The 24,392-nt window shown below is 41.7% G+C and overlaps 1 protein-coding gene across 8 annotated transcripts in view; it reads left to right on the top strand.

Moving 5' to 3' along the window:
* TLN2 (talin 2) overlaps nucleotides 1-24,392 on the top strand; it is a 481,890-nt gene that overhangs the window by 227,559 nt on the left and 229,939 nt on the right. The window contains exon 1 of one of the 8 annotated variants that reach the window (XM_070469185.1): nucleotides 23,325-23,531. The exons of the other annotated variants lie outside the window; for them this stretch is intronic. The gene's annotated coding sequence lies outside the window, so the exon portion shown is untranslated. Of the gene's footprint in view, nucleotides 1-23,324; nucleotides 23,532-24,392 lie in introns of those variants that run through there. 8 annotated transcript variants of the gene reach the window in all.

Raw genomic sequence — 24,392 nt, 5'->3', positions numbered from 1 at the left:
TGAAACTGCTAATTACTTTGTGCAGACCCTCTCTGACATTTTGAAGCATTTGCCAGGGGTTTTAGTCACATGCTTAATACTTCTGTACATCTGAAGATTTGAGTCTGTGTTAGATAATAGGTCAGTCTGTTGTCCCCTCATCTAAGTGATGCATTCGTTCATTCAGTAAGCACTCATTGACTGTCTACAGAGTACTTGGCATTCTGCTGGATGCTGGCAGCAGGACTATTGGCAGGCTGAAGATGGAAAATGTATCATAATTGGTGCAGAGGATTTAAGATAGAGATGACAAAGATATCTTCAATGTCTAGTAAGGTGTTTAGATGTTTCTTAAAGACGGGGAAATCCACTAAAGAGTTTAAGGTGAGTGGGATCTTTAGGACATGGAGTATGTGTTCAGGGGCAGTAAGAACAGAAGTGAGGAGCCCAGTTGGGATGATTTTGCACTAATTTGGGCAGAAGACTATTGTATTCTAGAGCTGGAGAAGAGGACAGAGTTGAGAGACACTTGGGAGCTGAAGTTTTCAGTCGTCAGGTGATTGGATGAGAGAGCAGAGGACAGGTGCCTGTCAGGGATGAGTCTTTCACTTCTGACTTTGACAACTGGGTGGTTGCTGGTGCCACCGGCATATTGAGGGCCGCACTTTCACAGCATCCTCTTTTAGGACTTGAAAAAGCTCAGCTGGAATTCCATCACCTCCACTAGCTTTGTTCATAGTGATGCTTCTGAAGGCCCACTTGACTTCACACTCTAGGATTTCTGCTCTAGGTGAGTGATCGTACATACCCCTGTGGTTATCTGGGGTCATGAAGATCTTTTTTGTATAGTTCTTCTGTATTCTTGCCACATCTTCTTAATATCTTCTGCTTCTGTTAGGTCCATACCATTTCTGTCCTTTATTGAGCCCATCTTTGCATGAAATGTTCCCTTGGTATCTCTGATTTTCTTGAAGAGATCTCTAGTCTTTCCTATTCTTTTGTTTTCCTCTGTTTCTTTGCATTGATCACTGAGGAAGGCTTTCTTATCTCTCCTTGCTATTCTTTGGAACTCTGCATTCAGATGGGTATATTTTTCCTTTTCTCCTTTGCCTTTCACTTCTCTTCTTTTCTCAGCTATTTGTAAGGCCTCCTCAGACAACCATTTTGCCTTTTTGCATTCATTTTTCTTGGGGATGGTCTTGATCCCTGTCTCCTGCACAATGTCATGAACCTCCATCCATAGTTCTTCAGGCACTCTGTCTATCGGATCTAATCCCTTGAATTTGTTTGTCACTTCCACTGTATAATCATAAGGGATTTGATTTAGGTCATACCTGAATGGTCTAGTGGTTTTCCCTACTTTCTTCAATTTAAGTCTGAATTTTGCAATAAGGAGTTCATGATCCGAGCCACAGTCAGCTCCCGGTCTTATTTTTGATGACTGTATAGAGCTTCTCCATCTTCGGCTGCAAAGAATATAATCAGCCTAATTTTAGTGTTGACCATCTGGTGATGTCCATGTAGAGTCATCTCATGTGTTGTTGGAAGAGAGTGTTTGCTATGACCAGTCTGTTCTCTTGGCTAAACTCTGTTAGTCTTTGCCCTGTTTGTGCTTCAAGGCCTAACTTGCTTGTTATTCCAGGTATCTCTTCACTTCCTACTTTTGCATTCCAGTCCTCTTTGATGAGAAGGACATGTTTTTTTGGTATTAGTTCTAGAAGGTCTTGTAGGTCACCTTAGAAGTGTTCAACTTCAGCTTCTTCAGCATTACTGGTTGGGGCATAGACTTGGATTACTGTGATATTGAATGGTTTGCCTTGGAAATGAACAGAGATCATTCTGTCATTTTTGAGATCACACCCAAGTACTGCATTTCAGACTCTTGTTGACTATGAGGGCTACTCCATTTCTTCTGAGGGATTCTTGCCCACAATAGTAGGTATTATAGTTATCTGAATTAAATTCGCCCATTCCAGTCCATTTTAGTTCACTGATTCCTAAAATGTCAATGTTCACTCTTGCTATCTCCTGTTTGACCACTTTCAATGTACCTTGACTCATGGATCTAACATTCCAGCTGATCTATTTCAAGTCCTAAAAGATGATGCTGTGAAAGTGCTGCACTCAGTATGCCAGAAAATTTGGAAAACTCAGCAGTGGCCACAGGACTGAAAAAGGTCAGTTTTCATTCCAATCCCAAAGAAAGGCAATGCCAAAGAATGCTCAAACTACCACACAATTACACTCATCTCACACGCTAGCAAAGTAATGCTCAATATTCTCCAAGTTAGGCTTCAAGAGTATGTGAACCAAGAACTTCCAGATGTTCAAGCTGGATTTAGAAAAGGCAGAGGAACCAGAGATCAAATTGCCAACATCCGTTGGATCATAGAAAAGCAAGAGAATTCCAGAAAAACATGTACTTCTGCTTTATTGACTACGCCAAAGCCTTTGACTGTGTGGATCATAATAAATTGTGGAAGATGCTTAAAGAGATGAGAATACCAGATCACCTGACTTGCCTCCTGAGAAATCTGCATGCAGGTCAAAAGCAACAGTTAGAACTGGACATGGAACAACAGACTGATTCCAAATTGGGAAAAGAGTATGTCAAGGCTGTATATGTTACCCTGTATTTAATGTATATGTATAATGTATATGTATTTAATGTATATCATGCAAAATGCCAGGCTGGATGAAGCGCAAGTTGGAATCAAGATTGCCAGGAGAAATATCAATAACCTCAGATATGCAGATGACACCACCCTTAAGGCAGAAAGCTTAGAGGAACCGAAGAGCTTCTTGATGAAAGTGAAAGAAGAGAGTAAAAAAGTTGGCTTAAAACTCAACATTCAAAAAAAACCTCAACATTCAGAAAACTAAGATCATGGCATCCAGCCCCATCACTTCATAGCAAATAGATGAGGGAACAGTGGAAACAGTGATAGACTTTATATTTTTGGCTCTGAAATCACTGAAGATGGTGTCTGCAGCCATGAAATTAAAAGATGCTTGTTCCTTGGAAGAAAGCTATGACCAGCCTAGGCAGCATTTAAAAAGCAGAGACATTACTTTGCCAACAAAGGTCTGTCTAGTCAAAGCTATGGTTTTTTCCATTAGTTGGGTATGGATGTGAGAGTTGGATGATAAAGAAAGCTGAGTGCCGAAGAATTAATACTTTTGAACTCTGATGTTGGAGATGACTCTTGAGAGTCCCTTGGACTGCAAGGAGATCCAACTAGTCAATCCTAAATGAAATCAGTCCTGAATATTCATTGGAAGGACTGATGCTGAAGCTGAACCTCCAATACTTTGGCCACCTGAGGTGAAGGACTGACTCATTGGTAAAGACCCTGATGCTGGGAAAGATTGAAAGCAGGAGGAGAAGGGTATGACAGAGAATGAGATGATTGGATGGCATGACCGACTTGATGTGTGTGAGTTTGGGCAAGCTCTGGGAGTTGGTGATGGATGGGGAGGCCTGGCGTGTTGCCATCCATGGGGTCACAGATTCGGACATGACTAAGCGACTGAACTGAACTGCTGTCAGTGAGATCAGAAACACAGGAAGGGGGCAGGGGAGGAGTGATTTTTTTGGTGATAGCTTAAATTTGATGTGGGGAGATGTGATGACATCATGGATCAGGAGAACACAGGTAGGCCTGCCTCTCTCTACACATCTGGTGATTTCAAGTCCTAAGAGCAGATAAGATCCACCAGGCAAAGGTGTGGAAGAGGAGGAGGAGGAGGGGAAGAGGGACTAGGAGAGAACCCAAGGATCATGAGGTTTAGGCAAGGTAGAGAGCCTCCAGAGGAGACGGAGAGGCAGGAGGTCAGAGATGGGGAGGTCCGCTAGAGTACCCACTGGTGTCCGGTGCTGTGCAGGGGGGCATACTGGAAAGGGAAGCCCCATGTTATCAGCAGAGAAGAGACGTGAAAAGTGGCCAGAATGAGTTCCAGTGGAGTCCTGGGCAGAAACCAGAAGATGAGCAATTAGAGGTCTTTCAGTGTACTCTGAGAACCCTTGCAGGAGCTGTGTCTGTTGGGGGAGGACAGAGGCAGTGTGGGAGCCCTGAAGGTTTGTGGGCTTGCAGCAGTGGGGCGGTGTTTCCATGCTTTAGATGTGGAAGAAAAGTTAGTAGAGAGGAATGCTCATCTGGACTAGCTTCCTTTCTGCACTTACTGCTCTGGTATGCATCCTTTAAAAAAAAACAAAACTTTGTAATTTTTTAGAAACAATCACAAATTTAAAGAAATACTTGAAAGTGCAACACAAAGAATGGTTCCCTGAGCCATCTGATTTTAAGTTGTTGACCTAATGCAGAGTCATCCCCGGTTACTTTTATGTGAGCAGGTGTTTCCTAGAAAAGGCCATCCTTGAACTAACCACAGTGCTGTCATCACAATTACTGCCATCTAATCCTCAGATGCCTTTCAAGTTGCACCAGAAATTTCCCATTCATGTTCTTTATAGCAAGAGGACCAAAGGCAGAGTCATTCATTGTGATTACTTGTCACGTGTCTTTTGTGTGTCTTTTGTCTTCCTTAGTTTCAATGGTCCATGAGTCTCTTCTGGACTTTCATGACTGTGACACAATTGCAGATGAAAAGACTTAGTTTGTAGCTTGTCTTTCAATGTTATGGTCTTACCTCATGAATAAATTGAAGTTTTGCATCTTTGGTTAAGAATATCACAAGAATGATGCTGTTTGTTCTGTGTCCTGTCACTGGACTTCCCAGGTGGCTCAGTAGTAAAGATCCTGCCTGCCAATGCAGGAGATGTGGGAGACTCGAGTTCAATTCCTGGGTTGGGAAGATCCTGGAGAAGGGAATGGCAACCCACTTCAGTATTCTTGCCCGGGAAATCCTACGGACAGAGGAGCCTGGTGGGCTACAGTTCATGGGGTCCAAAGGTTTGGAAATGACTGAGAACGCACACATGTGGTACACAATCTAGTTTTGTCCCATTATTGATGATATTCGTGTCATCACATGATTGAGGTTGTATCAGCTAGATTTTACTTCTGTAAAGGATTTGATTGTTGTTTTGTTTTCCTCTGTTCTGATGAATAACAACTTTGTTGGGAGATACTTGGAAACTGTATCACTGTTCCACTTCTTATCAAATTTTCATTTTGTTTATTCATTTATTTATATTGGTATGGACTAATGTTTTCATATTTTATTCAGCAAGACATAATCTGTAACTATTATTTTTATGTTCACATTGTTCTTGATGTGGACAGTGGGAGCCCATTCAAATTTGTTCCTGTGGCCTTTTGATGCATCATTGTTCTTTGAGCAATTCTTTACTTTCTGACAGAAAAATATATGTCAGGTTCATCTTATATTTCCCTTTCTCCAGTCCTGGAATCACCCATTTCGGCAAGGAGCTTTGGTAGCTTTTATTAGAAAAAAGATGATTTGAAGCCAATATCTGGGTCCTGAATGTGCTCTTTGCTACTGGGGTATCATCCATCCCAGGCTTCCTCAGTGGATAGAGCTGGGAAAACAGTTGATTCTTGATATTTACAGTAATTGTGATTTATAAAGCCAGAGTGAACATAGAATTAGCAAATACTGAACCATTGCTCCTTGGGGAAATACAGGGTTGGGTTCTTGCCAGCCTCAGGTCACAACATCTTTGTTAAGTAATCGGTATGTAACCATGTATTATGTGTGTTTCTGTTTAAAAACAATGTATTTAATATATATTGCTGGTTCATTTACATTGAACTCTTGGCCAACAGCAGTTTTCCCCATATGGCACACTGCAACATCCATGCACTTAGGAACACAAGACAGGTCATCACTATGCTTGGGGCCGTTTTAAGCAGTGTCATTACCAAGCAAACCACAGAAAATGCAAAAAACATGACACTAAATAGACCACAATAAGGACATGTTTACAGTGTGAGAGCTGGAACAAGATGGCAGAGCATCGCCTTCTTAAATCTCAGCTGGGAAAATGTATATCAGATCATTCAGAATTTTTCTTACTCTGCATGTATCCAAGAATAACCAGGAAAATGCTGTAGGTATCAAGTTTAGGGTTGCAAATACATTTTACTGAGTAATTGGATTCAGAAATATGGAATCGATAAATGGTGAAGATTGACTGTATGTGTGAGTTCATCCTTCAGTGTCCTGTCTTTTTGCCTTTTCATACTGTTCATGGAGTTCTCAAGGCAAGAATACTGAAGTGGTTTGCCGTTCCCTTCTCCAGTGGACCACATTCTATCCTTGGGATGAACACACATATACACTATTATATATAAGATAGATAACCAGCAAGGACCTACTGTATATCACATGGGACTCTACTCAGTATTCTGGGATAACCTATATGAGAAAAGAATTTGAAAAAGAATGAATATATGTATGTATATCTATAGCCAAATCACTTTGCTGTACAAATGAAACTGGCACAACATTCTAAATAAACTATACTCCAAAAAAAGATAGGCTGATATTAAAATATTTATAAAGCCTCCTTGCTTTCTCATAATTTGAAATAATACAAGTATCATCCAATTTAAGAACAGATTAAAGTTTCAAAGCTGTTGAGTCCCAGGAAGTGAAAACTGACTTTATGCTATTGATTTATGGCAGTGCCATGCTATCTGGTAAACAGAGAAGTCACTGTTGTTTCTTAGATCAGGTGTAAGTGGTGGGGCTTGCCACGTGTGCCAGACCCTCAGGAGGATGTCCCCACCTGATAGACACCCTCGTGGAGATGTGTGCTTCTCTTGATAAACATGGAGTCCCCGGAGAGCATGGATCAGGTCTGAATTTCTCATCACTGTCACCAGAGCCTAGCAGATATGCAGTGAGTGGTGAATGTTTGTGTTTGACCACATGCTACCAAATGACTGCCCACTCTAATGTTTTTGCCCCCCTTTTCTTCACTCTCTCTGCCATATGACTTTCCTTCCTACAGGAAGTCTTCCAGGCCCTCACTAACCAGAGGGATCATTCTTGAAAGAGTTTCTGAAGGCTCTGGAGAGTTTTTATAACCTAGTAACTAAGCATCAGCTTTGGAGTCAAACAGAGCTACACTGGATTCCTGGCTCTACCACTTACCAGCTACATGGGTAGATGCAAGTAGCGAAACTTTCCCCAATCTGTTTAATAATCCATAAAATGGAGATGAGTGATGCCTGCCTCATGTGATTCTGCATAGAATTAAATGAGGCAGCATTTTGGGAGGACTTGACACTGTGGCTGAACATAGTGTTAGCAAAGGTGGTGGTGGCGAGTAGCTAGTGACCAGCCCTGAATGTGTCATGATTGTTTCCAGAGCATAGGCACTTTCCCCAATTGCATGATAAACTGCAACCTGGCATAGAGATCCCCCTTCTGTTTCTGCCTTCTTTTTTTTAAAAAAAAAAGAATTTATTTATTTATTTTCAGTTGTGCTGGGTCTTTGTTGCTGTGCACAGGCTTTCTTTCACTGGGGTGAATAAGGGGCTACTCTTTGTTGTGGTGCATCATGGGCGTCTCATTTCATGACTTCTCTTGTTGCAGAGCACTGGCCCACAGGCTTCAGTAGTTGCAGCTCATGGGCTCAATAATCATGGTGCAGGACCCAGTTACTCCATGACATGTGGAATCTTCCCGGACCAGGGATCAAGCCCGTGTCCCTTAGCTGGCAGGCAGATTCTCATCCACTGTACTGGCAGGAACGTCCCTGTTTCCTACTTCTAGTTTGTGTCTGACTGCCGCCTAACTTCCTATCCCCCAACCCCAGCAGCATGCTGTGCACTCAGTAAGTATTAAAAATCTAATTTGTCATGGAACAGTCCTCCTTCTCTTGGAGACCCTTTTATCTGGAGTTAATCTCTCTAGTAGAACTATTTCCTTTTGTTGTGTCAATACTGGGGAGATGCTGATTATTTTTTCTAACCTTTCTTTTTCTTTTGATGATGAATCAAAATTCTCTGTCACATGGTCAATATCACACTCTGCCGCTGCTCGAAAGGGCTGTTTCCCTTGGTTTCTCTTTAATGCAGCTACTGTCCTCTATCCCTGTTGGACTCCTAGGCTCTCCTTAGACAAAGAAGTGGCTGCACAATTACCCTCTGTTTTCACCCATTAGAATAATGGCTACAAATGCCAGGAAGTTCTTAAAATACAACACATTGCTGACCTGGTTATCTTCCAGCCCTGGGTCTTTATGGTCAGGCCTTTCAATAACAGAACAGCAGTCTGACACACAGTGGCTAATGAGTCTGTCTGCTCAGGAGTTTTTTTTTTTTTTTTTTTTTTTTTTCTTCTTTGCACCAGAAAAGCACTCTGTTACAAGTAAGCCATGTTTCTTGAAATAATACTTTCACTGCTTAGGGCCAACTTTTACATTTACTCAGAGAGGTGCTGGACTGAATTAATCAATATCCACTCTGTCATTGCTGTGCTGATTTTACATTATATAGAAATGTTGGTATTGTAAGAACTGAGCATTTGTTCTGACTCTTTAGCTCAAAATAATATTCCAGGTCTGCTTTCTCCATCTGTTTCTTAAAGACTTGAAATCAGTAGTTTCTGAGGTAGAACTGGAAAGAAATGTTAGGAATCATTCATAGCTTTGTAAAATAAATAACTGAGGGGCTTTCCTGGTGGTCCAGTGGCTAAGACACTGTACTTCCAATGCAGGGGGCCTGGGTTTGATCCCTAGTCAGAGAGCTAGATCCCACATGCCACAATTAAAGATCTCGCATGCCACAACTAAGATCTAGCACAGCTAAATAAATAAATAATACTCAAAAAGATGAATAACCAACATTCAGGAATGTGTAGATGATAGCTGGGGATTCCAGGATGTAGATAGTAGTTAAGAGCTAAAGCTCAGTGCTCAGATTTCTGAGTTCAGATTCTGACTCTGCCATTCATTAGCTCTGTGATCATGTATAATTTATTTGTTGTCTTTTCCCCATACTTAAATCACCTATAAGATGGGTTTAATGGTTTAACTTTAGTCCTTAGCTTATTAGGGCTTTCTAGGCAACATTCAGAAAACTAAGATCATGGCATCTGGTCCCATCATTTCATGGGAAATAGATGTGGAAACAGTGTCAGACTTTACTTTTTGGGGCTCCAAAATCACTGCAGATGGTGATTGCAGCCATGAAATTAAAAGACGCTTACTCCTTGGAAGGAATGTTGTGACCAACCTAGATAGCATATTAAAAAGCAGAGACATTACTTGGCCAACAGAGGTTCGTCTAGTCAAGGCTATGGTTTTTCCAGTGGTCATGTATGGATGTCAGAGTTGGACTGTGAAGAAAGCTGAGCACTGAAGAATTGATGCTTTTGAACTGTGGTGTTGGAGAAGACTCTTGAGAGTCCCTTGGACTGCAAGAAGATCCAACCAGTCCATCTGGAAGGAGATCAGTCCTGGGTGTTCATTGGAAGGACTGATGCTGAAGCTGAAACTCCAATACTTTGGCCACCTCACGCAAAGAGTTGACTCATTGGAAAAGAACCTGATGCTGGGAGGGGTTGGGAGCAGGAGGAGAAGGGGATGACAGAGGATGAGATGGCTGGATGGCATCACCAACTTGATGGACATGAGTTTGAGTAAACTCTGGGAGTTGGTGATGGACAGGGAGGCCTGGTGTGCTGCGTTTCATGGGGTCACAAAAAGTCGGACATGACTGAGCGACTGAACTGAACTGAGGTGGCACTAGTAGTAAAGAACCCGCTTGCCAGTGCAGGAGATGTAAGAGACACAGGTTCAGTCGCTGGGTCAGGACGATCCTGTAGAGGAGGGCACGGCAACCCATGTTAGTATTCTTGCCTGGAGAATCCCATGGACAGAGAAGCCTAGTGGGCTATAGTCCATAGGGTCTCAAAGATTTGAACACGACTGAAGTGACTTAGCACACACACACACTTAGCTTTGTCGGGTCGTAGAGTATTTACACGGAGAAGGCAATGACACCCCACTCCAACAGTCTTGCCTGGAAAATCCCATGGATGGAGGAACCTGGTGGGCTGCAATCCATGGGGTCTCTAAGAGTCGGAGACGACTGAGCGATTTCACTTTAACTTTTCACTTTCATGCATTGGAGAAGGAAATGGCAGCCCACTCCAGTGTTCTTGCCTGGAGAATCCCAGGGACGGGGGAGCCTGGTGGGCTGCCGTCTATGAGGCCGCACAGAGTCGGACACGACTGAAGTGACTTAGCAGCAGCAGCAGAGTATTTACAAGATGGAATGCATAGAATCAAGCATATGGTAAACACTGAATAGATGTATATTGTTATCAATGTACTTTTTTTTTTCATTATCATCTGTGCTATAGGGAGAGGGTAGAAATTAAAAATTCCCACTCATAATTAATTAGGATGGTCACCTTATACTCTCATGCCTTAAAAGTAGACTCAGCTGTGTATAGTGTGTATTTAGTAAACAAGGGATCCTGTGTCCTACAAAACATACATACAGCTGACATGGAGCAGGTGGGACTCATACACATTAAGGGTAGGAATGTGAAATGGTACAACTCTTTGGAAAACATTTGGCAGTTTCTTCAGCTTCCCATGTCTTATGCTCTAGTTTTTTAAAATCTCTATCAATTCCTATAAATTTTATTGTCATGTATAGTATCAATTATGATCTAGGTTTTTTAAATCAAATAAACAATTTGCCCAGCATCACTTTTTGAACAAACATAGCACCTATCATATGTCCTAGACATTCTACTACTTGGGATTCACCCAAGAGAAATACGTAGGCTGTGTTCTTACAAAGACTTGTACACAGATGTCACAGGCAGGGCAGTAGACACATGCGCCCAGTACTGTCAACTCCCAAATTGGAAATGAACCAAATGTCCATTCACGTGTGAAGAGATCAGGTGGTGGTGTTTAGTTGCTAAGTTGTGTCCAACTATTTTGTGACTCCTTGGACTGTAACCTGTTAGGCTCCTCTGTCCATGGATTTCCCAGGCAAGGATACTGGAGTGGATTGCCCTTTTCCTTCTCCAGGGGATCTTCCGGACTCAAAGATTGAGCCGGCATCTCCTGCATTGGTAGATGGATTCTTTACAGCTGAGCCACCAGGGAAGCCCAAATATTTAAATATACAAATACGTAATAAATACAACTGACCTGAGCAGGTTTAAGGACAGACTCTTGTAGGCATACTACTCCAAGTGGGTATAGCATACCCACCAAAGAGTAGCTTTGAGTGAAGAGTTATGTTGATTATGAGAGTGTCTACTATATATGCACATTGTAGGAAATCAAAACATGGCAAACTATAAATCATTAACAAACCAGAATTTGAAAATAATAAAATTTATTATTAAATAATTTAAAATAAAAAATTTAGGAAGATTTTCTTTTAGTCTTTGTACAGTATGAATGTGTAATTTGTAATATTTTTTATCATGCTTATGAAAGGAGTGAGAAATGTTCTCAAACCTAAAAACTGCTTATCTTTATTTATCTCCTTTAAATATCTACAAAGGAAGTTAGCAGTCTAAAGAATGTGACCACCATATTTACAGTCTTTAAATAGAATGGCCATACTGGCTGTGCCCCTTAATTGTACCTCCTATAGAGAGAAGTGTGTATTTCACTGTATTTCCTGCTAACTTGATGAGTGTTCAGATACCTTCTAACATGATAATTAGAGAATGTCTTATTTGGATTTGTACTTTAAACATGTTATTGAGGATGAACTTCCCTGCCTTTTTATTTCCTTCCCTTTTTTTTTTTAATTTGTTACTATTTTTTAACCATTTTGCATTAGGGTATTTGTTTTATTTTCTTAATTATTTTTTGCCAGCCCTAGCTGGTATCTCTCAGATAGGTAGTAATATTCTGCAAGCATATTTTCAAAGTTGATTACTTTTCTTCTGGGTTTATTTTATAATGTTTTTACTATTTATATTGTAAAATCCCTTTGTGATTTCTTCTCTTGCATTGTTTTTACTTAGAAAGACCTTGCCATTCTGACTGAGATAAATTGCATAGATCTTTCTGTTTTATATTTTCTTTTTTAAAAAATAACTTTTAATTGATTTAAATTTTATGGCCTATAGTATGAAGTATGATCTTTTTTTTTTTCAAATTGAACAATTTTCACAGCACCACTTTTTAAGTACTGTTTCATTTCCTCATGTAATTTTGGTGACACTTTTATTGCATATGAACATTGTATCGTGTTTAATTTATCTGTGAGTCTTCTACCACTGTGAGGATGTAGTTATTTCAACTTTATTGTTGTTTTAGAATCTGATGAGTAAGTTTTCATTTTTTTGCCACATTTTTTGCTGCTTTCATTATGCTTTCTCTCAAAATAACTGTTTCTAGATAGATGCAGTCAAAGCTCTTACGGGTGTTGCAAGTTTCTCCCCAGTCTTCATCTTATATAGGGAATTTCATAGGGAATCTATGAGCTGCTACTACTAAGTCGCTTCAGTCATGTCTGACACTTTGCAACCCTATGGACCATAGCCTACCAGGCTCCTCTGTCTATGGGATTCTCCAGGCAAGAATACTGGAGTGGGTTGCATTTTCTCCTCCAGGGGATCTTCCTGACTCAAGGATCAAACCTGAGTCTCATTGTATCTGCTGTATTGGCGGGTGGGTTCTTAGCCACTAGTGCCACCTGGGAATTTCACAGGGAATCTTATGTGCATCTAAGGCTTTTGCTGTCTCCCCAGAATATTGTTTCTTAAATTCTTAACATCATCATACTCTAGGTGTGTCCAACCTCATGGCCTGTAGCCTGCCAGGCTCCTCTGTCCATGGAATTCTCCAGGCAAGGATCCTGGAGGGGATAGCCACCAGGACACTTCAGTAAATAAGGTACTTTTGCTATTGGCTTTTCATCTGGTTGCTGGGTTGTCTTATTAATCTCATTTTCTTAGAAATAATGACCTTTTCAGAAGAGCAGTGCAGAAATGACATGTTCCTCTCTGTGGCCTGTATGGCCCCTGCCATCTGGACTGGCTCTGGCAGGTGAGAAGGTGTCACCCAGTGTGCATCTTCAGGAAGGTTATTTATTTATTTTTTTTTTTGATGTAGACCATTTTTTAAAGTCTTTATTGAATTTGTTACAGGATTGCTTCTGTTTTATGTTTTGTTTTGTTTTTTAGCCACAGGACATATGAGATCTTAGGTCCCCGACCAGGGATCAAACCCACACTCTCCTGAATTGGAAGGCAAAGTCTTAGCCACATAAAGTCCCCTCAGGAAGGTGTTTAAACCTAAGGGGACAAGGCTGTGGTATGCCACATGCCCATAAAATGTCCTGACTGGAGTTTGGATTTGAGGCAAGGCTTCATGGGGCTCAGATTGTTTGGACTGTGAGTTTATAAATCACAGTGCACAGGCATTCTCTGGAGTGAGGTCAGCTGCTTTACTTCCATCCTGTCAGCTTTATGCATTTAAAGAAAACAGTGCAGCGGCGAAAATGTGTCTGAGCAGAAGGCAGAAGTTAGGCAGGCCAAGTCTGCTTGCCGCGTCTGAGTTAGGGTGAGTCCAGGGGCTCCGCCTGACGGTGACGGTGACGTTGATGGCAGTGATGTGCTCTCCATCCCTGGTAGGCCCTCCCTCGAGAGCATCCTTTGAGGCCTCTTGGTGATCACTTCCTGGTTTTGGCTTCGCAGTCTGCTCCCCTCCCCGAGCTGAGTGACGCCGACGTCTCACCTCCCTGATCTAATATGCTGAGGTACCCACTTAACATCGATTGCACATTTATAAAGAGCTATTAGCAGAGCTGCAGAGAGAAGAAACATGACTGAAGCAGAAGCAGGAGACGCCCTGGCTGCTCTGCCTCTGTCACGCCTCCGTGCGCAGGCTGGCGTGCGCTGTCACACCTGCATCCCCGAGGCCGCCTGGCGCGGCCGTGGCCCCCGATGCCTCTCTACCCCTCTGGCTGCCGAACGGTGTGAAGTGCCTGTCACTCTGAGTGGTGCTCCTTCGAGGTTTCTGTTCATTTCGGTTTTAGGAACATCTAAATCAGAGGCACAGAGGAGGAAGAAAGATTTTAGTGCTAAAGATGTAAAGGAAGAAATGTATACTTTTTACTATCGAGTGAAAACATATCTGTTGCATTTAAAGTATGGACTCGGAAGCAGGGTTTGTCATCAGGTGGATGAAAAGTCCTTTCTGAAAGGAAAGGAGAATCGTAAAGGAGGTCAAATGATCCATGCTGGTTCATCTCTCCATTGCTGTTTAAGATACACATTTCCTCCTTCAGTGACAGCACAGAGGGCCTTAGTCACCCAAGACCTGGGGAAACAGTTCTACAGAGTTTCAGTGAATTTGAACTGGAATTTGAACGTTTTCTCCTATTCTTTTATTCCACCTTTTGTTTAGATACTGTGATAGGTCTGTGTCTCACTTCATCAACAATTTCCTGATACAAGATTTGAAAAGTTTTCTTTTTTTTTAAATTTCCTGCTTACTAACTTTTTTTTCCCCAGATATATTCAGACATGTACATTGATCATGACATTCCTGCATACTATTTTTTTTTTTTTTTTTTTTTGCCATGCAACATGTGGGATCTTAGTTCCCCAGCCAGGGGTCAAACCCCCATCCTCTGCACTGGAAGCATGGAGTCTTAACCACTGGACCACCAGGGAAGTCCTGGGAAAGTTTTTTTTTTTTAATTTATTTACTTCACAACATTGCAGTGGGTTTTGTCATACATTGACATGAATCAGCCATGGAGTTACATGTAATCCCCATCCCGATCCCCCCTCCCACCTCCCTCACCACCTGATTCCTCTGGGTCTTCCCAGTGCACCAGGCCCGAGCACCTGTCTCATGCATCCCACCTGGGCCAGTGATCCGTTTCACTATAGATAATATACATGCTGTTCTCTCGAAACATCCCACCCTCGCCCTCTCCCACAGAGTCCAAAAGTCTGTTCTATACATCTGTGTCTCTTTTTCTGTTTTGCAGATAGGGTTATCATTGAAAGTTTTTATTCCATTCTTCTCATCCCTCTTTCCAGTCTTCCCTGCTACTCCCATGGAGCAAAGGGAGGCTTTCAGACATTGGAGCCTGTTACTGTGAGGTGATTACAGAGACCATGACCCTAGTGTTGATGGAAGACCCTGTAGGAACTCCTGGCTAGAGGCCTGGGAGTGACTGCTCTGAACTGGTGGTGTATTAAAATACTCCTGTGTGCTCTAAAGAGGGGCTCAGAGGCATGGACTCTCCCACTGAAGCCAGAGTACTAGCATGTACCACTCACCAGGACTGCATGTTGAAGGCAGCCCAGATCTTTGTCCACCTGCAGGAGGAACCAGGGAGAGCAGCAAGCTTGGAGAATTAGTCATTCAACAGTCTTCCTCTTGGAAACACTTCTATGGTACAATGAAGGTGGTTGTTCCTGAAACCTGGAGAGCTTGCAGCGGTGTCGGAGTTTCCTGAAGCTTTCTAGATCGTTTCTCCTGATGTGTTAGTTTTCAGAGTGAAGTGTTACGCTGAAGATGTTGAAAACCTTTCCCAACTGTATATGTAGAGAATAAAGTTTCAGTTAGAAAATATGCATTGTTAAGATGACATTTCTTCTGGAGTTTCTATTAATCCTACAAGTTAGACTCACAACATAGAAGCTAGTTTTGAGGACTGAAAAATTGTGCTTTTTAATTTTTGCAGAGCAGCTTGGAGACGCAAAGGAAGTGTTTCTAACTGGCCTTTACTGTGCTCTGCTTTCTTTTTCCAAGTTTGGATTAAGTTATGTTGCTTGGATGCGGAGATGTTTGATTCTTAGATGAGGGTAGCAATGAGTCTAGGTCAAAGTGTGGTGTGTATTGTCTACAATCTTCCTTGGGTTGGAGGTGGAGAAGGAAGCAGAGCTGAGTGTTTTTTTTCCCCTGAAAAATGTCACATAATTTCCACATTTTGCTCTGACAACACAGCTCTCTATTCTCTTAAAGAAGGGTGAAAGAGAAGTATGGAAGCTCTTGGTGTGGGCTTACTCATAATTGTGGCTTTTCTTAGCTTAACTTCAGTTTATCTCCTTCGATGAGTCACTCACTTACCCTATTATCCAGCTCTAATGGCTTTAAATATATTCTTTGTTTTCCTATTTCTGCAGAAAGTGTCTTTATTAATGTATTTATTTATTTGACTGCATTGGGTCTTAGTTGTGCCATACAGGGTCTTCTGTTGTGGTGCTCACACGCTCCAGTTGTGGTGTGAATTTGGTTGCTCCACGGCATGTGGGATCTTACTTCATTGACCAGGGGTCAAACCCTTATCCCCTGCATTGCAAGCCAGATTCTTAACCATTGGACCACTAGGGAAGTCCCAGAAAGTATTATATCAAGCTAATCCTTGCCGTAAGAGTCCAACTTGACTTTTCATTAGTAACTGTAGTGGGTTAAATAATGTTCCCTCCAAATTCATGCCTACCTAAAACCCCAGTATGGAACCCAATTTGGAAATATTCAGTGTAGATAAAATTGCTTAAAGATAAGAGGTGTAATTGTTCTGGGTTAATCTGATGACTGGCATCCTTATATAAAGAGGAGAGAACACAGAGAGATACACAGAGAAGTGTGACTTATGTGGAGATGGAACCTCTGGAAAGCTCCAGGAGGTAAGCAGTGGTTCTCCCTAGAGTCAGCTTGGCCTTTCCTGGTGACTCAGCTGGTAAAGAATCTGCCTGCAATGCAGGAGACCCAGGTTTGATTCCTGGATTGGAAAGATCCCCTGGAGAAAGGAATGGCTACCCACTCCAGTATTCTTCCCTGGAAAAATCCATGGACAGAGGAGCTTGGCAGGCTATATAGTCCACGGGGTTGCAAAGAGTGGGACCCCACCGCACAACTAACACTCCCTAGAGTCATCATGAGGAGGGTGACCCACCAGAGACTCTTGATTCCAGAACTCTGGCTTCTATAGCTATAAGAAAATGAAGTCCAGATGTTTGAAGACACCCATTGTATGGTAACTGTGAAGAGTCAGACTCTGAAGTGGCTGAGTCCACATGCGTGCACATGTCAGCTCTAGGAAATTAATGCAGTAGCCCCTATAAACTGGCACAGATTGAAGGCCACCCTCTTACTGACCTTCAGCTTGAGGTGCTGTGAGGTGAGCAAGGTTTTAAATTGTGATTATACTCAGTGTTTATACTCAATGCAGTAAAATTTTCCATATGCAGGAAACTGCTGTGTCTAGTAAGCCTTCCATTTTAATTTGGTCAATATACTATAAAAGGCAACTTACTGGAATCCTGTGCCACTTGAAGGCGCTTCTGTGAACTTTTTACATCTTAACTTGTGGGAAGTGGTCTGTGGGGCTAGATGCCTGTTGCCTTTGTTATTCCACCAAGGTGATTTTTCAGATTCCTTAAACCTGCTTGTGTAGCGAGTTGGGACTTAAGGAATAAGAAATCGATTGTCTCTCTTAAGGATGTATTTGTTCACACCTTCAGTGCTCAAGGACTCGGGTTGGAGTGTCAACAAACAAGATGAAAATGCTAGAAAGGATGCAAGATAGCACTCTCTGGTGGTGTCCTCTTGAATGTCCACTGGGAAGCGCAGCACTGGGAGCACAGTCTGCTGCCCCACATTGTTATCATCAGGAGAAAGGGAAGTCGATATGCAGTTACTGAAAACAGTGTCTTTGAAGGGAGTTGTGACTCTTTTTTTTTTTTTTTTTTTGAGTTGTGACTCTTGATCAATAGAGATAAAAATGCAATATCTTGAGGACATTGATTCAGCCTCCCTGTGTGTGGTACCCCTAGGCCCATATTCCCAAGCGTGTTCTGGAAGCATAAATCAAGATGAGTCAAGTCCTCAGGCTGTGGAACTTGATTGTGCAGCAGTAATATGTTCACCTGGAGTGGTGATGGAAGTGGCAAAGTGACTGAGAAACATTCCCACGGGCCTGCAGTCTTGCACTTCCACATGGTGTTCTTTGGCTTGATTTCTTGCAACAGGAGCCCTCTTATTTGCTCTGACGGGCTCCCTGACCATTAAGAATTGGCCCAATGGAAAAGTCTGTCTTACTTTCATTATCCGATGCTCAAAAGAAAGGGCAAAATCCAGAGATTTCCCCACACAGAATTTCTAGTGATCCCACTAATAGAGCCTCCCGACTCAGGCAAGCTCAGGACATAAAGCCAATTTGGATTGGAAAATCACCCTGCTAGCTTTAGATGGCATGTGTGCACATTCACAAAAACCTGGCTGCTGGCCAGAAGAAAGCATGTGCTGTCATCCTTCCCGGGAGGTGCTCCACGCGAGCCAAGCTTTTCTGGGACTGACAGGGCTAAGTGCTGGAGCTGATGGGGAGCAAAGGGAAGGATAATAATGTCTTTCTAATATGAACTCTACTGGGCATTACTTACTCCATTTAGTCTTTAGGGTGTTCCTGTGGTTTGTAGACGTTTCTTAATGTGAAAATGATTTTTAGTCTTAATTTGGAAATTGAGGACCACAAAGTTAAAATGATTCACTCCAGATTATACAATTAAGTAATTATTAATAGTAGAGACTTCCTTTGGGAACACAGAAAGAAAGAAATGGGAAAGGTATAAGTGAGTATGTACATGTGTGTGCAAGCACAGGGACATTTTTTTCCTGATGATTTCTGATTTAAACTATTTAATTGCAACTTAGGAAGGACTCTTTCGGGTCTAGAAGGATGGAGCAGGCTCCATTCAGTCTAAGGTATAAGGTGAAGACTGCACTGTGATATATTGTACCCATACTTATTAAGCATGTACCCCTTCCATGCACAAAATGATGCAGAAAAAGCCCCAGCTTCTTGTTCTTCCCTTGGACCATGCAGTTAAATGCAGTTAATCTGTAATAAACAATGCAGATTAAATAACATAGAATTGAATAATCTATAGTTGTGTCTACTAAGGAATTTTATATATTCTATTCTTCATTTAAAAGAAAACAGACAAGTAGTGTTTTGTAATTTTATACACATGCTCGTGAGTTTTTACTTATTTAATATATGAATTGATTTTGTGTGTGTGTCAGTGATAAAAGGGACAAAGGCTTCCTTAGCCCTGCACTGTGTCATGGAAAATCCAACTTTATCTTAATGAAAGGAGATGGACTTTGGGTTTCTCTCGGGCCAGTTCTCTATCCTTAATAACCCCATAAGCTGTTCACATAACATCCATCACTGCCTAGACCGATGGCTCTGAGGCCATCGATGTTGCTCATTGTCTTGGTCTGTGTACCTTGTGCAGCTGGCCCTTAGCGCCAGCCAGTCTTCCTTACCCTAGCTGACAGTGCTAATCAAGGATGATCAATATGACCTCCCCTCCTCATGGCACATCACTAAGTGGATTTTCTTTACTTAATATCCATATGGAGTGACTGTTTGAATGGACAATGGAGATTTTAGCAAGCCTTCTGCTAATAAACCTGTGGTACAGTAGAAAGGAATTAAATATAACCATGCCAGTGGGAGCAGAGCTCTTTGGGAAAGGGGATCCCAAACCAGGTGAGTTTAGGTAAATAGTCTAGCATTTTAGAATTACTTTCTGTGTGTTTTTTCACAGCTAAGCATGAAGGGGGCTAATGGTTTGAACCTATGTGGAAAATCATTTGTTCTATTTTCCTCGAAAATCTCAGAGCTTTAAGTCAAAGTGAGCATCTCTTGTATAGTTCATCCAGGGATCTAGTGATGGTTCTGTTTACCAAAACCAAGTATGAATTTGTGAATGAGTTTTTGCTGACTGTGTCGATAAGATAGCAGTCATAAGCTCATTCTGTAGTTCATGCATGAAATACATTTATGGAATGTAAATGGATCTTACCTTAAATTTAAATCATAACTAATCCATTCCAGCACTAACTGAGGTCACTGTGCAGTATAGGTAGTCAGCTCTGCAGTTACTGCTAATACAAATATGGACAAGAATTCAAAGTATAAGTTGTCTTCTAACACTTTGCTTCTTAGTAAGTTGACTGTTATCATTAGGCAGTTTTTCATTTGACGTAAGACCTTTAGTTTTGGGGTTTTTTTAAAATAAGTTCATGTATTTCATTTGGGGCTGGAGATAAGGCTGAAAAGAGTAAAATATGTGGGGAGGTGTTTGCATTCATAAGAACTGTTGGCTGGCCATTTCATTGAACAGGGACCCATCAAGTTCACTACTCTTGTTAGATCTACCTTTAGTTGATATTTTGGCTTGCAATATTATTATAATTTTTCCTTTGCTGTCAACTGTATGATGGCTGAGGTCCAGGATTTCCAGTGTTTCCCTAAATGCAGAGGAGAGTGAGGGATTTGATATATCTGCAGGTGCCCAAGGATATACTTTAAGGGTCCTACTCCAAATGGTTTCACAGTAAAGCTTTGAGGGAATTTTGTTTTCTACTCAGAAATAACACATTGCTGCTGGTTTTAAATGGCTGGTTTAACATTCCTTAGATCCAGGAAGATTTATACTATTGAACCTCCAATGCTTGCTCTTTGCAGGTGGTCACATTTCCATATTTGTTCCCAAGTTTGAAAAACTTAGTGTTAGATAGTTTCTGATGGATTTAAAAGTTACCGTGACACTCAGGAAATTCTTTACTTCTCACCTGATAGAGTAAGCCACCTCTGCCCTTCTGAGCAAATCTTCCTGTTTGTGAGCCCCAAGAAAGGGTGTGGAGTGTTTCGATCCTGGAGGACCTTGAAGGGGGAAGGTCTCAGATGACATCGGACATGGGAGAGTGCAATTTTGTAGCTTAGGCTCAGAAATTGGGCTGTCGAAAGGTGCAAGATTTTCTCTTTGGAGGGCAGAGAGAGAAAGCAACAACTATCACAGTAATGAAGGAAAAACCAAAGAAATGGATAAGCTTTGACAGTTTTCTTCTGCTGCTTTGTCAGATTGTCTTCAAGAGCTTAGAGTGCTGACTTTATCCCTTAGCAATCCTGTATGTTATGTCCAAAGTGTGTGGTTGTGTGTGTGTGCATGTCTGTGTGTGTACAGTTACGTACATAAGCATAAGTGCATGATGGAGTAAAGGCAAGAAGATGGCTTACTTTCTATTTTATTTTTTTAAAAAGGTAAGTATGAAAGCTAAAAACACCACATTAATGTGACATCTGTTGACCAAATAGGAAAAAAGCATTGCAACTAAGCAAGATCAGGCCTGTCTTAATCAGAAATTGTTGCCTTGGACAGCTGGAACATGGTGACCAGAAAATTGTTTGCACCAATAACATCTAGTTGACTTGTTTTTCCCGCCACCTGAAGTGACGCAGCAGCAGCAAGGGAAGTGTTGTTGGGCTTTGGGGATAGCTGGAAGATGCAGGAGTGTGTCTTGTCATTGTGCCAGTCATCAAGGCTGATGTGGGGGAGTATTGGGGGCAGTAGCAGGAGGATCCAACTGCAGATAGCATTGCTTGCATCCTGCAAACCATCCAGAACTCTGGGGCTTGGCTTTGCTAGCCAACATGCATATAAGCCTTCAGACTGTAACTCAGGCCTCTGACCTACTTTTCTGGTTATGCCTGTCTAAGCGAACCCATTAGGAGAACTCTTCTAGTTGGAACCATCCTGATTACAACTAGAACCTTTCAAAGTGTAGGGTTGTAGTGGAGCCCCCTGCATTGGGTATGGTTGGGCTATGGTGGCTGCAGCGTGAGTTGGGGATATTTCACCGTCAGAGATCATAATTGGGTGAAAAGTAAGTGGACGTAGGCAGTGATTAAATCTAAGCGTCTGAGAAAACGCCTCTTGCCACGAGCTGGTCTTTAGCATCCGTTCTGTTAGTTCGCGGTGGTGAGCCAAGAGGAAGCTACCAACTGCTGGGAACAGCTAGGCTCCTGTGCCCTGGCAAGGTCAGGGAGAGGACTGGAACTCCCACAGCATATGTTCAGGGGATTGAGGGGGAGCAGGGGCTGAAGCTGATGGGCCAGGAGGAATCTTAAATGGAGCCAGTTGTCATTTTAGACCGTAAGACTCTTCTTTCAGATCCAGGCAATCTGGGCTTCCGTGTCACCAGCCTGGCTTGTGGACTGCACTCTGGTGATGTTATTTTGCTGGAGAAAGCAGAGATCTGGATGAGCAGATGGGAATGGATGCTGGACAATTGTGGGCTGCTCCCGTGTGATCGTGCATCACAGGGAGTCAGGGGACGTGGAGGCTATAGGGAGGATAGGTCTGTGTTCCCCACAGAATCCATTCTCATTCTGTTCTGAAAGGTGAGCAGAGTCCACATTCTCCCATGTGCCACAAGGCGTTGGACAGCATGTGTCTTCCTACAGCCCTCAACCTCGAACCAGTCATCCTAATAATTTTTGAGCATTTGGGTGATAGCACAGAAGAGTACCTGTGAGACATTAGCACATGTAAATACACATAAGACATTTTAACAGGAGCTGGTCATGCATTTGAAGCTTTCAAAATTACTGACATTCAGATTTTCAGAGTGATGGTTCTACCTTGTATCTACTAGAATTGTATTCTATGGCTTATGAAAACCTGAAGGATTATTTTTGTTGATTTTCATCCATTTGAACAAGCAAAAATTTCAAAAATAGGGGTTTACTGTTCCCCTTTGCTGGAGTAATAACATAAATAGCTTACTGACATCATCCTAAATAGGTCTCTTGCCCCAAAAAATCTGGAGTCAAAGCCCAGACCAAAGCACTGTTGACTGAGGTGTAGGAAAAAGACAAATGTGCTCACTGCTGCCTTTAAAAATTTTCTTTCCTAATTTCAAATCCTGAGTCTTTTGAGATAAATGAACTCAAAGATCCAAGACTGACATTAGCTTTCTCCCTGATAGGGATGAGCCAACAGGAATGATGTGCACTCAGACATATGGCATTGGATGCTGGCAGGCCACTCTTGAGATCACCACTTATTACATAGGAGGAAAGTGGGAATCAAATTGATAAATGCCTTGTCCAAGGACACTCAGGTCTTTGAGGCCTGTATATTGCTATGTTATGTGGGAAGTTACAAAGGAGAGCTTTTAGTTGGACCAGGTGTCTGGTTACTAGTGTGAAGTTGACATATAGATGAAACTAAAGATGTCACGAGTCATATTTGGTACTGAATGGTGGATAGAGGGGAAAAAAGCTTGAGTGTGGGATGAGTTTTAGCACAAGGACAGATATTAGTGTTTTACCTCTTGGCAGACACTCAGTTACATTAACATAAGTATTTTAAACCCTCCCCTACTAAAATAGGACTGTGTGCTTATTATTTTGAGGGTTGAAAGGAAGGACTAAAGTAAGCGCTGGTGGTTAAAGAAGCAAGGAACGACTTGCTTTACGCTTGCTTATTCCAGCCACGCCTTTATTACACATGCCTTTTAAAATTTCATCATCACCAAAGGCTAATGCAGTGCTAGTAGGGAGACCATTTTGTTTCTTGGCAAAAGATAATTCTTAAGGGGCTGATCTATCCTCTTGGACATGCAGAAAGATTTGATATTAAATTCTCTACCCTGCCAAAGGCAGAGTGATATAGAATCATATCCCAGATACCTCAGTCGCTTTCATCATGAGGAGCCTTAATAGGTATTTCCCATTCTATCTTGCTGTCTCTTTGTCTCTCCTGATGGAAGGAGTTGGTGAATTTTGGGAACCAGCCAAAGAAGGAATTAGGTAAGCTAAGTCTTCATTTCTGCTATTAACTTGTATTCATAGAATAATATTTAATAGCTGCAATTATCCTTGAGATAAGTGAAGAGGTTCGTCATGCACAGAATCATATTGTGAAACATTGATTTGTGCTTTTTAGAGGCTAACACAGAAATTGAACTGCTGTGTGTCAGAGGCATTATTTTAAAAATAGAGCCATACTGGATGCCTGCGAAGGGTTTTGTGTCTTAGCTGTACCAGGACTACCTCTACTTATTTGCGTTTAAAAAATTGGTTATAACATCATTACAGTATCATTGTGCAGTACATGAATTTTCTTTGCCTTTTCTAATGTCTCCAGCGTTGGGTTCTTTAAGAAACCATGTTGCAAAAACTTCCAGAATGAATGATTTTTATTTTCAGCTTGCTGGTTTTGTCCTCTCAGTTCTTTCCAGGTAGGGGTCATGTTGTTTGCTCTGCCTTGTCATGTGGAGTTTTGAAGTGTTTAGCACTGGAATTTCTTCATTCATTAAGATTCTGGTTGAGCTATGACTTTAGTTTCCAATAGGGAAAATTATGAACAGGATGAAATCACACATGGACTGTCAACGTGGAAAGTGAATGTTTTCCTTTTCTATAGCTCCAATACAGAATCAGAACTTCGTAATTGTACTAGCAACCTAAGATTCTTTGCATTGAGAAACTGAAGATTAACAGTGATGTGAATTGTTAGTCATTGTTCTATTTAAGCCTCATGCTGCAGTTATTTAGTCTTGGTAAGAAGCTGAGGGCTATAATTTTCATTCTCCTTTACTAATCACTCACTGTATAATTCTGGCATAAGATTAAATGATTGTAGTTTTGAAGCTATTCTTACACCCACCA

The sequence above is a fragment of the Odocoileus virginianus genome, chromosome 6, assembly GCF_023699985.2.
Source record: "Odocoileus virginianus isolate 20LAN1187 ecotype Illinois chromosome 6, Ovbor_1.2, whole genome shotgun sequence".
NCBI classification, from domain to species: Eukaryota; Metazoa; Chordata; class Mammalia; order Artiodactyla; family Cervidae; genus Odocoileus; species Odocoileus virginianus.
Note: the sequence above shows the minus strand (reverse complement) of the source record. Positions and strands in the feature narration are given on the sequence as shown.